Here is a 12,818-nt window from a genome sequence, read left to right on the forward strand (position 1 = left end):
AACTCATATTTTTTTAAAAAAGTAAATAGAGTTTATTGATTTCTCAAAATATCTATACAGTAACCACCAAGTTTATGAAAATCTTTAGAAATACATATAAAAATACAGCCTAGATATAGTTGAAATAGAATTCTTTTTACTTTTTTTTCTTTAACACATGGTTGATGTCATCTGGGTCTATTCTTTGTCTTATAATTCCAAAGTCAGTGTTCACCACTGACATCATTGACAATGTAAGGAAAGTTCTTTACTTAATAAGCTTGAAGGTGTTGAAAAAACAAAAAAGGTGCTAACACAACAGAGATTTCAATCGCCAAGTAGCACACCTCATGAAAATACACCAGACATTTATTAATGTAACAGGGCATTTTAGAAAATTTATATGAAATTAAATCAAGAGAATATTGTTAAAAACTAAATACTAAATTTCAAGATTAACTAATTAGATATTTTTGGTATTTAGCCATGACTGAGAGATAACCAAAAATGTAACCAGTAAATTTTTTCCTATAGGAATTTTATTCAATTGCAGGAGTCTCTAAAGTACGTTTTTGTGAACATACTTTGAATGTGTCTGAAAAGGAAAGATACAATTTTTGCTTTTTTTGGATTACAACAATGCAATTTGGAAACAGCAATTTAATCAAAGAAAATAATTATCATTACTTGTTTCCTCAATAAAACATGAATATATAAATCATATAATATAATTAGATCAACTTATCTTTGTGCATAATTTTTAAAAGGAATTTTATTATGCTTCTTGTTTTATGTTTCAAATAGACATTCACACACACACACACACACACACACACACACACACACAAACACACACAGCATAACAGACTCAGGCCATCATGTCCGCCTAAATCCAAATATCAAAATAATGTTCTTAGAGTGCCACCTTCTGGAAAAGTATGCCTGTATTTGTTTGGGGAAAAAAGCTGAATTGTGGCTAATAAATGTAAAAAACTCCTTTCACACATGAACAGTATTTGTTATTCTCAACCAAAAAAATTATTGCAATGTTTCCATTCTTAATCTAAGATTTGAAAGCTAAAAACTCAGTTATTTAAACCAGTATATTCCATTTGCTAAATATTATAACTGCCAAAATAACAAACAAACAACAACAAACCATGGAAAGAGCATTCAGGTAAACTTTTTTTATTATTGAATTTCCAGGGTCAAACCTATTTAACCAGATTAGCTTAATAACTCTGAACCAAATATGCTACTTTTAAATGAACACAGGCAATAATCTATGTATCTTTGTATATGGATTTAAGATTTTAAAATAAAAGTAATCATCTTATGACTGGAAAGTCAACTACCTTTACTCTCTCCCAGTGAGAAGACAAACATAATAAAGACTGTATCAGATAAAGAAAGGGGCCTAAGTTGAACAGACTTGGTGTCTGTCCACACTCTATTCCCCACTACCTGTGCGACCTTAGATCATTTGCTTAATCTGAGTCCCTTTTTTATTATCTTGAAAATGGGGATAAAAGCCCTCTCTCAAAATCGGTATGAGGACTAAATTAGATAATGTATTTGAAGTGACTAATATGGTGTCTAAAACACACAGATACTTGAAGCGACCCTTTTACTCCCCCTTTCCCTCTCCTCACCCCAAAATTGTCTGTTAGAAAGAGTGCAGGTGGGGAAGGATTGACTCTGGGGAAAGGGGAAAATGAAGCATTTACATCACTCCATGTTTTATGGAGTTAAAATGAACATTTTATAATCTTCCATCCTTCAAGAAAGGTATTTATCATAGTAAAATAACACTGACTTTAAATTCCTCTAAGAATCGCCATCAAATCCTGGTACAGAGTCACCATTCCATGTTGAGTGCTTCAGCAAATGCACGTTGAACTGCACCTGGGCTCATACAGGGAAACTCAAGGAATGTACAAGCCTCCATGTCACAGAAGGCTGGTACTTCATAGCTATGTCCTCAGAACATAGCAATAAGATGTTGTAACAGGAAGCTACTAGAAATTTGAATCTTAGTATGACTTCTTTGACACTTTAATTACTTTCTGTCTCCTGCAGGGGAAGAATTGAATTATTAATTGTCATTTTTTTGGTTAAAAGAACACTGACTGACAATTTTTAAGTGTCTTCTTTTACTTCACAACCACCCACCAATCTCATCAGCTCTAGTGATGATCTACTAGGTTTACATTTCTAAACCAAATGAATGTGATATCAGGGGGCGGAAACGTTGAGTATATAGAGAGCTTTCTCATTTCTGCTACTAGGAAGTTTCATAGAAAATACGGTTTTGTCACTGCTCAAGGAAATAAGAGAGAACACAAACAAATGGAAAAAAATTCCATGCTCATGGATAGGAAGAATCAATATCATGAAACTGGCCATACTGCCCAAAGTAATTTATAGATTCAATGCTATTCCTCTCAAGCTACCATTGACTTTCTTTGCAGAATTAGAAGGAATTACTTTAAATTTCACATGGAACCAGAAAAGAGCCCTTATAGCCAAAACAATCCTAAGCAAAAAGAACAAAGCAGGAGGCATCGTGCTACCTGACTTCAAACTATACTACAAGGCTACAGTAACCAAAACAGCATGGTACTGGTACCAAAACAGATATATAGACCAATGGACCAGAACAGAGACCTCAGAAATAACACCACACCTCTACAACCATCTGATCTTTGACAAACCTGATAAAAACAAGCAATTGGGAAAAAATCCCTATTTAACAAATGGTGCTGAGAAAACTGGCTAGCCATATGCAGAAAACAGAAACTGGACCCCTTCCTTACACCTTACACAAAAATTAACTCAAGATTGGTTAAAGACTTAATTGTAAAACTTAAAACCATAAAAACCCTAGAAAAAGAAAACCTAGGCAATACCATTCAGGATACAGGCATGGGCAAAGACTTCATGGCTAAAACACCAAAAGCAATGGCAACACAAGCCAAAATTGACAAATGGGATATAATTAAACTAAAGAGCTTCTGCACAGCAAAATAAACTATCGTCAGAGTGAACAGGCAACCTACAGAATGGGAGAACATTTTTGCAATCTATCCATCTGACAAAGGGCTAATATCCAGAATCTACAAGGAACTTAAGCCAATTAAAAAAAAAAAAAAACCAACCCCATGAAAAAGTGGGTGAGGGATATAAACACACACTTCTCAAAAGAAGACATTTATGTGGCCAACAAACCTATGAAAAAAAAGCTCATCATCACTTGTTATTAGAGAAATGCAAATCAAAACCACAATGAGATACCATCTCATGCCAGTTAGAATGCCAATCATTAAAAAGTCAGGAAACAACAGATGCTGGAGAGGATGTGGAGAAATAGGAACGCTTTTACACTGTTGGTGGGAGCGTAAATTAGTTCAACCATTGTGGAAGACAGTGTGGCGATTCCTCAAAGATCTAGGATCAGAAATACCATTTGACCCAGCAATCCCATTACTAGGTATATACCCAAAGGATTATAAATCATTCTACCATAAAGCCACAAGCACACGTATGTTTATTGCAGCACTATTCACAATAGCAAAGACTTGGAACCAACCCAAATGCCCATCAATGATAGACTGGATAAAGAAAATGTGGCACATATACACCATGGAATACTATGCAGCCATTAAAAAAATGAGTTCATGTCCTTTGCGGGGACATAGATGAAGCTGGAAGCCATCATTCTCAGCAAACTAACACAGGAACAGAAAACCAAACACTGCATGTTCTCACTCATAAACGGGAGTTGAACAATGAGAACACATGGACACAGGGAGGGAAATATCACACACTGGGGCCTGTCGGGGGTTGGGGGGCAAGAGGAGGGAGAGCATTAGGACAAACACCTAATGCATGCAGGGCTTAAAACCTAGAACCTAGATGACCCAAAAAAAAAAAAAAAAAAAAACCTAGATGACAGGTTGATAGGTGCAGCAAACCACCATGACACATGTATACGAAGGTAACAAACCTGCATGTTCTGCACATGTATCCCCAAACTTAAAGTAAAATTAAAAAAAAATAAAAAATAAAAAAGAGATAATGCAGTTTTGTATACTTAATGGAATTAAGCTCAAGCCTGCTTGGTAGATTTCTGGGAGCATAAATTTCCTAATGCAAAATCCCTGGACAACAGAAAATTGATAAGATCCTCATTAAACCTTTTGCACTTCAAGAAAGGAAATGTAGGTTGACAGAGTAGAACTTAAAACCTCTTACAATTTTAAGAGTCCTTGACTTCATCAGGAGCAGAAACTCTTTCATTTAGATTCAATGTATTTCTAGGATTAACCTCAATCTCAGGGCCCATTTGCCTAAAATTGAATTTTCAGAAGTTTTCCAGAGTAAACTCAGAATTCTTAGAATTAACAATAATTCAAGCATCAATCTCAATTATTGATTTACTCATTTAACAAACATTTACCAAGGGCTAATACACGTTAGTGACCTTTCTCAGTGCTTGGGTGGCAACAGTGGACAAAACAAAGATCCCAGCCTCGATGGGGGAGACAGACAATAAATAACAAACATCATATTGATAAATTATATAGTAAGGTAGATGATAGATGCTACAAAACAGAAAGAAGTGATAAGAAGTGCCAAAAAAGTCAAAGGTGGGTTAATTTCAAATAGGATGTTCGATGTGAGCCTCTTTATAAAGGTAATATTTGAGAAAATACATCAAGAAAGCAAAGCATTAACACCACAGATATTTAGAGGTAGCACATTCCAGAAGAGGGTCCAACCAGTGCAAACGCCCTCGGATACAGTGTGTTTGTTATTTGAGAAGAAGGAAGGGTGGGGAGGAAGGAAAAGAAGGAGAAGGAGAAGAGGAAGAAGGAAGAAGATGAAGAGGAGGAAGAGGAAGAAGGAAGAAGATGAAGAGGAGGAGGAAGGAGGAGAAGAGGAGATAGCCAGTGTGGCTGGAATAGAGTAAGTACAGTGAAAAGTTATAAAGACAGAGAGGTAAAAGCGTAGAATGAGCAGATCAAGAACTTCCCATTTAATGAAATCATTAATATGTCCCTCATATAGAAGTATTTCTCCCCTGGACACTGAGATTACTTAATCTAGTTAGGATAATCTCTACTAGATTTCATCTAAAAAAGCCAAAAGTTGAGAAGCAAAATTGTTGTTAGCAGATTACATGGTTAATTGGTGAGACATGTCACTTCTATTTTTACTCTTTAATTCCCAGATCCATGTACTCTACCTATGAGAGAAACCATATGCCTGGAGTGGACAGAGAACATATACCATGTACACTCTAGAACTGCATCCCAAACTCCCATCACCTTCCAACAGTGATATGGTTTGTTGTCCCCACCCAAATCTCACCTTGAATTGTAATAACCCCTGTGTGTCATAGGAGGGACCTGGTGGGAGGTAATTGAATCATCGGGGTGGGTTTTTCCTGTGCTGTTCTCATGATAGTGAATAAGTCTCATGAGATCTGATGGTTTTATAAAGGGGAATTCCCCTGCACATGCTCTCTTGCTTGCCACCATGTAAGATGTGACTTTGCTTCTCATTTACTTTCCACCATGATTATGAGGCCTCCCCAGCCATGTGGAACTGTAAGTCAATTAAACCTCTTTCCTTTGTAAATTACCTGGTCTCAGGTATGTCTTTATTAGCAGCATGAGAACAGACGAACATACACAGATAGAGCAAATTAATCTTCAATATAAGCCAATTCACTTTGTTTAAGGTCAATATTCATAGTAGGACCTTTACCATTACCGATGTCAGTCAACTGTCTTATTTCCCTTATAAGGTGAGTTCCTTAGCATATGCAATGTTGTGTGGAAACTGTGATAATGAGTAAGTCATTCAGTAAGTTAATGAATGACAGTATTGGCAGAAACTTGCTGTGGGAAAACAAAAATTCATTTGGTGCAGACACAACACTGCTGGCTTCCATATTGAAAGAGGGCCAATGTAATATTCAATTCCCTCTAAATGAGCGCTGTATCAAAAGCATTATGTTAATTTCTGCTGTTGGCAGCTTGAGTGCACCCAGCAGTGTTGGTGAGGGGTGGTCTCCGATAGTAATTCCTTCCATAATTCCCACCACTGCCATCATGACTTCTTCATTTATAGCTACATTAGCCATGCATCCCAGTTTGATGAAGATAGTTCTGGTTCATGCTTGCTTTCTCAGATTATTAATTGCTTTAACTCTCAAATGTTCTCCAATTTGGACAATATATTAAATGATTATTCTATTTCATAGCTCACTGTGCACATAGTGGCATATGCCGGTTGACATGTACAGACTAGGTCAACTGGTCAACCATATAATTAAGTTCCTCCTTTTGCAGTTGCACCTGCTACTAAGCAATCACATGGAACACAAATATGCTCACTTTTAGGTATATTCTCTGATTCCTTACATACCTCTTCCCCAGTCTTCCTTGTTCCCAATCCTTCAAACTTGTTTCTAAGTCCTTGATTATGCAGCATAACTGTTTGCTACTGACCATCATCAACGTAAATTCATACTTCTGACCAAGCACTCTTTCCGAGGAAAGTTAAAAAACCAATATAATTATTGAAGTTATGCCCATGAGAAGAATTTCTTTCCTACTGTTCTTTAAGTCCACCCCCTAAGTGGGGTTATAATTTCCACTTCTGGATGGTGCAAGCATATGCGGCACAAACATCTGCAAGCAACTCTCTAATTTCTTTAAATCCAATCAAGGATTTTCTACCATTTCAATCTAATTGAGACAGGCCATTACAGAAGCCAGGTTTGGTCAGTAAAACAAGTAAACAGAACCACTCACAGCTCCTTGACTAGCATCTTGAAACAGGATCTCTGGTAAGTGCACCCATATCAACACATTTGACCACATCTAACTTACGTTCTTTCCTCCCTACACAAGCACCATTACAATATATTGCCACTTACATTTATCTACACCTCTGCCAAGGATTCTGGCAAGTGAGGCTAAACAGAGTTTGAGGGTCAGGGTACCCAGAGTCAATTACATCCAAGTGTCCCCATTTTCAGTTTTCACCACCCCATGCTTTGCAATAAGTAAACTATCTTTCACATAACAGATCTAAAAAGGCCATGAATTAAATTACATTGAAATTTGAATCAGATTCTATAACTCATTTTTGGCTATATCAAATTTGTAGCTATGAGAAATAAAAGGCTCTTTTAGCAAATCACAGAAGTTTCTTAGTTTTCTGACCACATCTTGAGCAGAGAATTTAAAACTGCAAATTATACCATGTCTTTAATTTCTCCAGTGCTTTTTAAAGAATTCAGCCCATCTCACCTCCCTTGTACTTCAAACTCTTATCATATTGACCTATTCAAGCAGCCTCATGGTCCACCAAACACTTCCCTGTACAACAGATTGTTCATTCTGGAAGTCTAAGAACATAATTGATTGAGTGATTTTTACACTGCATACCAGATACTCCTAGTGTCCTATTTTCAAGCAATAACTAGATCTTCACTACTCTAAAACCCAAGTGGGTCATAAACAATCCTAGATCTCATACTTGAGGTTCTGGTATAGTTTATTCAAGTTCAGTGCAGAACCCTTCTACATATTAAGCAAAAAGGAATTTAACACAGGGAATAAAGTGATTACAAAATCACTGGAAAGCCTAGGGGAGCATACTTCCAGGACAGACTACTAAAACACAAGAACTGACTTTTCAGGATTTACTACTTCTGCCCCAATCAGGACTAAAGGATAACACCATTGGAAATACTGAGTTCAACAACCCATCATGGCGGCTCTGACGCCAGAGTTCAGTGGGTGGGATCAGGAGGCCACCATTATCACTGCCTCATAATACCTATAAAACTGGTAACCAGATAAGTCCTGTTGGAAAAAAAAGTCATGTGTTCATGATCTTCCTTGACAGCAGAAATAGCTAAAATGACAGAAAGCTGGTCACTTTCACTTTTTCCATCCAAATCCCAAATGAGTGTATCTAACTGACAAGATCTAATTCACTTCCAGAAAGTCAGATGTAGAGAGCCTGGCAGATGATCTTTTCTGCTTTTCAGCTCACTAGATAGAGGTGAAATGCTTGTTGCCAAATTATATTTACTGCAGTAAAGAAAACAAGGAAAATAAAGAATGAGTACTAAGTTTTTGGCCTGAGCAACAGAAAGAATAGTGTTTATATTTATTGAGATGGGGTTAGACTAGAACAGGAAAATGTTTGGGAAAAAATTTAAGAGTGTTTTTGTCTGCTTTGCATGAAATACAAAAGACTTGGATGAGTCAAAAACCAAGTTTGGGGGTGAAATGCAGCATGCAGAGAGGGATTATCCACTTACTTCATCTCCATCTGGTGGGTAATTAACTAGTTCCCATTCCCTGAATCTCAGGAAGGGGGGCCCAAGAGAGTCCCTAATAAATTTTCTAAGTGCCTGAAAGGAGAGGAAGCTGACATCTTTCCTAGCTGGAGGTCTGGTCAGTCACCAGGTGTGCTGAACTGCTCCAATGCTACTAGAACAGGAAAAAAACTCTGGGAGAAGATGGTGTGGTGGAATGGCCAGTGAAGAAGGGGCAAGAACTATATGCTCAAGGATACAAACCAAGTGGGTAGAGAAGATGAATTGTGCCCTTCTGCAGACCCCACTTTTGGGCTATGGCAGGCAGATGAAAAATTTTTTCCCATAACCTAATCTTAAAAGTAAGCAGGCATATGAAATTAAAGGCTGAAGATTTGTGAAATACTGCTACAGTACGGGGTAAAGAGACATACACAACAAAAACATGGCAAAATACAACATCAGAAGGTCAGTTTGAAGATGTAGCCAAATCTCCCAGACAATGAACAAACCTAGGGGAGATACTCAAGATGAAGTCCCTCAGCAGCCAGACCTGTGTTGGATCTTCACCTGTCTACCCCAGATTAATCTGTGCTTATTACATACCCACAACTCTCCAAAAGGCTAGACCAGTTGCAAAGACCAACAGAAAAGGCACAGGGCCTTCACATCACTGACAGGAGGTTAATTACCTTATGACCACTGACAAAAAAGAACAGCCCATTTTGCAGGATCAGGTATATCAGAAAATGTTCTTTTACTCTCACTCTCTCTTTCTTCCTCTCTCTTTCTCTCTCTCTCTTACTTTCTCTCTCCCCATCCCTCCCTTCCTCCTTCTCTTCACCTGGTCCTTGTCCCAAACCCAGATGAGAAGCACAGGAGGAGAGAAGTAGAGTGGGAGAGTAGTCTCCATATCTCCCCACCCCTGGAACTTCATGTTTACTTGCACTGTGGGGAAGAGGAGAGCTCAGAGTAGAACAGAAGACTGAGGATTTGAAACAGGTACAAAACTCTCTTAATAAGCAAAAGTGACTGAAAAATTCTGGAATTAGATTGAAAGATCAATAAGGGAGCCTCTCTGAGTGAGAAAGGTCACTGGTTGAGTATAGTTGGTAGCATGAATTATAAGATTATTTCATGTTTACACCTCAAGGAAACCAAGACATCTCAATAAAGCCAATTATAATTATATATTATTTTTATATATATAGTATTTTTAGTAGAGATGGGGTTTCACCATGTTGGCCAGGCTGGTCTCGAACTCCTGACCTCAGGTAATCCACCGCCTTGGCCTCCCAGAGTGCTGGATCACAGGCGTGAGCCACATGTCTAATTTTTTTAAATTATGATTATACTTTAAGTTCTGGGATACATGTGCAGAACGTGCAGGTTTGTTACATAGGTATACACGTGCCATGGTGGTTTGCTGACTCTATCAACTAGTCATCTACATTAGGTATTTCTCCTAATGCTATCCCTCCCCTACCCCTTCACCCCACAACAGACCCCAGTGTGTGACGTTCCCCTCCCTGTGTCCATGTGTGCTCATTGTTCTACTCCCATTTATGAGTGAGAACATGTAGTGTTTGGTTTTCTGTTCCTGTGTTAGTTTGCTGAAAATGATGGTTTCCAGCTTCATTCATGTCCCTGTAAAGGACATGAACTCATCCTTTTTTAATGGCTGCATATTATTCCATGGTGTATATGTGCCACATTTTCTTTATCCAGTCTATCATTGATGGACATTTGGGTTGGTTCCAACTCTTTGCTATTGTGAATAGTGCTGCAATAAACATACGTGTGCACGTGTCTTTATAGCAGAATGATTTATAATCCTGTGGGTATATACCCAGTAATGGGATTGCTGGGTCAAATGGTATTTCTGGTCCTAGATCCTTGAGCAATCACCACACTGTCTTCCACAATGCTTGAACTAATTTACACTCCCACCAACAGTGTAAAAACGTTCCTATTCCTTCACAGCCCCTCCAGCATCTGTTGTTTCCTGACTTTTTAGTGATCACCATTCTAACTGGCATGAGATGGTATCTCATTGTGGTTTTGATTTGCATTTCTCTAATGACCAGTGATAATGAGCTTTTTTTCATAGGTTTGTTGGCCACATAAATGTCTTCTTTTGAGAGGTGTCTGTTCACATGCCTTGCCCACTTTCTGATGGGGTTGTTTTTTTTCTTGTAAATTGGCTTAAGTTCCTTGTAGATTCTGGATATTAGCCCTTTGTCAGATGGATAGATTGCAAAAATTTTCTCCCATTCTGTAGACTGCCTGTTCACTCTGATGATAGTTTATTTTGCTGTGCAGAAGCTCTTTAGTTTAATTATATTCCATTTGTCAATTTTGGCTTGTGTTGCCATTGCTTTTGGTGTTTTAGCCATGAAGTCTTTGCCCATGCCTGTATCCTGAATGGTATTGCCTAGGTTTTCTTCTAGGGTTTTTATGGTTTTAGGTCTTACGTTTAAGTCTTTAATCCATCTTGAGTTAATTTTTGTATAAGGTGTAAGGAAGGGGTCCAGTTTCAGTTTTCTGCCTATGGCTAGCCAGTTTTCCCAACACCATTTATTAAATAGGGAACACCTTCCTCATTGCTTGTTTTTGTCAGGTTTGTCAAAGATCAGATGGTTGTAGATGTGTGGTGTGATTTCTGAGGTCTCTGTTCTGTTCCATTGGTCTATATATCTGTTTTGGTACCAGCACCATGCTGTTTTGGTTACTGTAGCCTTGTAGTATAGTTTGAAGTCAGGTAGCGTGATGCCTCTTGCTTTGTTCTTTTTGCTTAGGATTGTCTTGGCTATAAGGGCTCTTTTTTGGTTCCATATGAAATTTAAAGTGGTTTTTTTCTAATTCTGTGAAGAAAGTCAGCAACAGCTTGACGAAGATAGCACTGAATCTATTAATTACTTTGGGCAGTATGGCATTTTCACAATACTGATTCTTCCTATCCATGAGCATGGAATCTTTTTCCATTTGTTTCTATCTTCTCTTACTTCCTTGAGCAGTGGTTTGTAGTTCTCCTTGAAGAGGTCCTTCACATCCCTTGTAAGTTGTATTCCTAGGTATTTTATTCTTTTTGTAGGAATTGTGAATGGGAGTTCGCTCATGATTTGGCTGTTTGTTTATTATTGGTATATAGGAATGCTTGTGATTTCTGCACATTGATTTTGTATCCTGAAACTTTTCTGAAGTTGCTTATCAGCTTAAGGAGATTTTGGGCTGAGACGATGGAGTTTTCTAAATATGCAATCACGTCATCTGCAAACAGAGACAATCTGACTTCCTCTCTTCCTATTTGAATACCACTTATTTATTTATTTATTTATTTATTGAGATGGAGTCTCACTCCATCGTCCTGGCTGGAGTGCAGTGGCACAACCTCAGTTCACTGCAACCTCTGCCTCCCAAGTTCAAGCAATTCTCCTGTCTTCGCTTCCTGAGTAGCTGGGACTACAGTCACACACCACTACACCTGGCTAATTTTTGTATTTTCAGTAGAGACGGAGTTTCACCTTGTTGGTCAGGCCGGTCTCGAACTCCTGACCACAGGTGATCCACCCGCTTCAGCCTCCCAAAGCGCTGGGATTACAGGCATGAGCCACAGCGCCTGGCTTACCCTTTATTTCTTTATCCTGCCTGATTGCCCTGGCCAGAACTTCCAATACTATGTTGAATAGGAGTGGTGAGAGAGGGCATCTTTGTCTTGTGCCGGTTTTTCAGAGGGAATGCTTCCAGCTTTTGCCCATTCAGTATGATATTGGCTGTGGGTTTGTCATAAATACATTATTATTTTGAGATACGTTCCATAAATACTTAGTTTATTGAGAGTTTTTAGCATAATATGATGTTGAATTTTATCAAAGGTCTTTTCTGCATCTATTGAGATAATCATGTGGTTTTTGTCATTGGTTCTGCTTATGTGATGGATTACGTTTACTGATTTGTATATGTTGAACTAGCCTTGCATCCCAGGGATGAAACTGACTTGATCATGCTGGATAAGCTTTTTGATGTGCTGCTAGATTTGGTTTGCCAGTATTTTATTGAGGATTTTCGCATCAATGTCCATCAGGGATATTGGCCTGAAATTTTCTTTTTTTGTTGTGTCTCTGCCAGGTTTTGGTATCAGGATGATGCTGGCCTCATAAATGGGTTAGGGAGGAGTCCCTCTTTTTCTATTCTTTGGAACAGTTTCAAAAGGAATGGTACCAGCTCCTCTTTGCACTCCTCTGGTAGAATTCGGCTGTGAATCTCTCTGGTCCTGGGCTTTTTTTGGTTGGTAGGCTATTAATTACTGCCTCAATTTCAGAACTTGTTATTAGTCTATTCAGGGATTCAACTTCTTCCTGGTTTAGTTTTGGGAGGGTGTACGTGCCCAAGAATTTATTCATTTCTTCTAGGTTTTGTAGTTTATTTATGCAGAGGTGTTTATAGTAATCTCTGTGATGGTAGTTTGTATTTCTGTGGGGCCGGTGGTGATATC

At 38.2% G+C, this 12,818-nt stretch overlaps 1 protein-coding gene across 1 annotated transcript in view; it reads right to left on the reverse strand.

Moving 5' to 3' along the window:
• Positions 1–12,818, reverse strand: part of DNAH7 (dynein axonemal heavy chain 7) — a 331,737-nt gene that overhangs the window by 200,180 nt on the left and 118,739 nt on the right. The gene's annotated exons all lie outside the window — the stretch shown is intronic.

This window comes from Gorilla gorilla, chromosome 11 (assembly GCF_029281585.2).
Source record: "Gorilla gorilla gorilla isolate KB3781 chromosome 11, NHGRI_mGorGor1-v2.1_pri, whole genome shotgun sequence".
NCBI classification, from domain to species: Eukaryota; Metazoa; Chordata; class Mammalia; order Primates; family Hominidae; genus Gorilla; species Gorilla gorilla.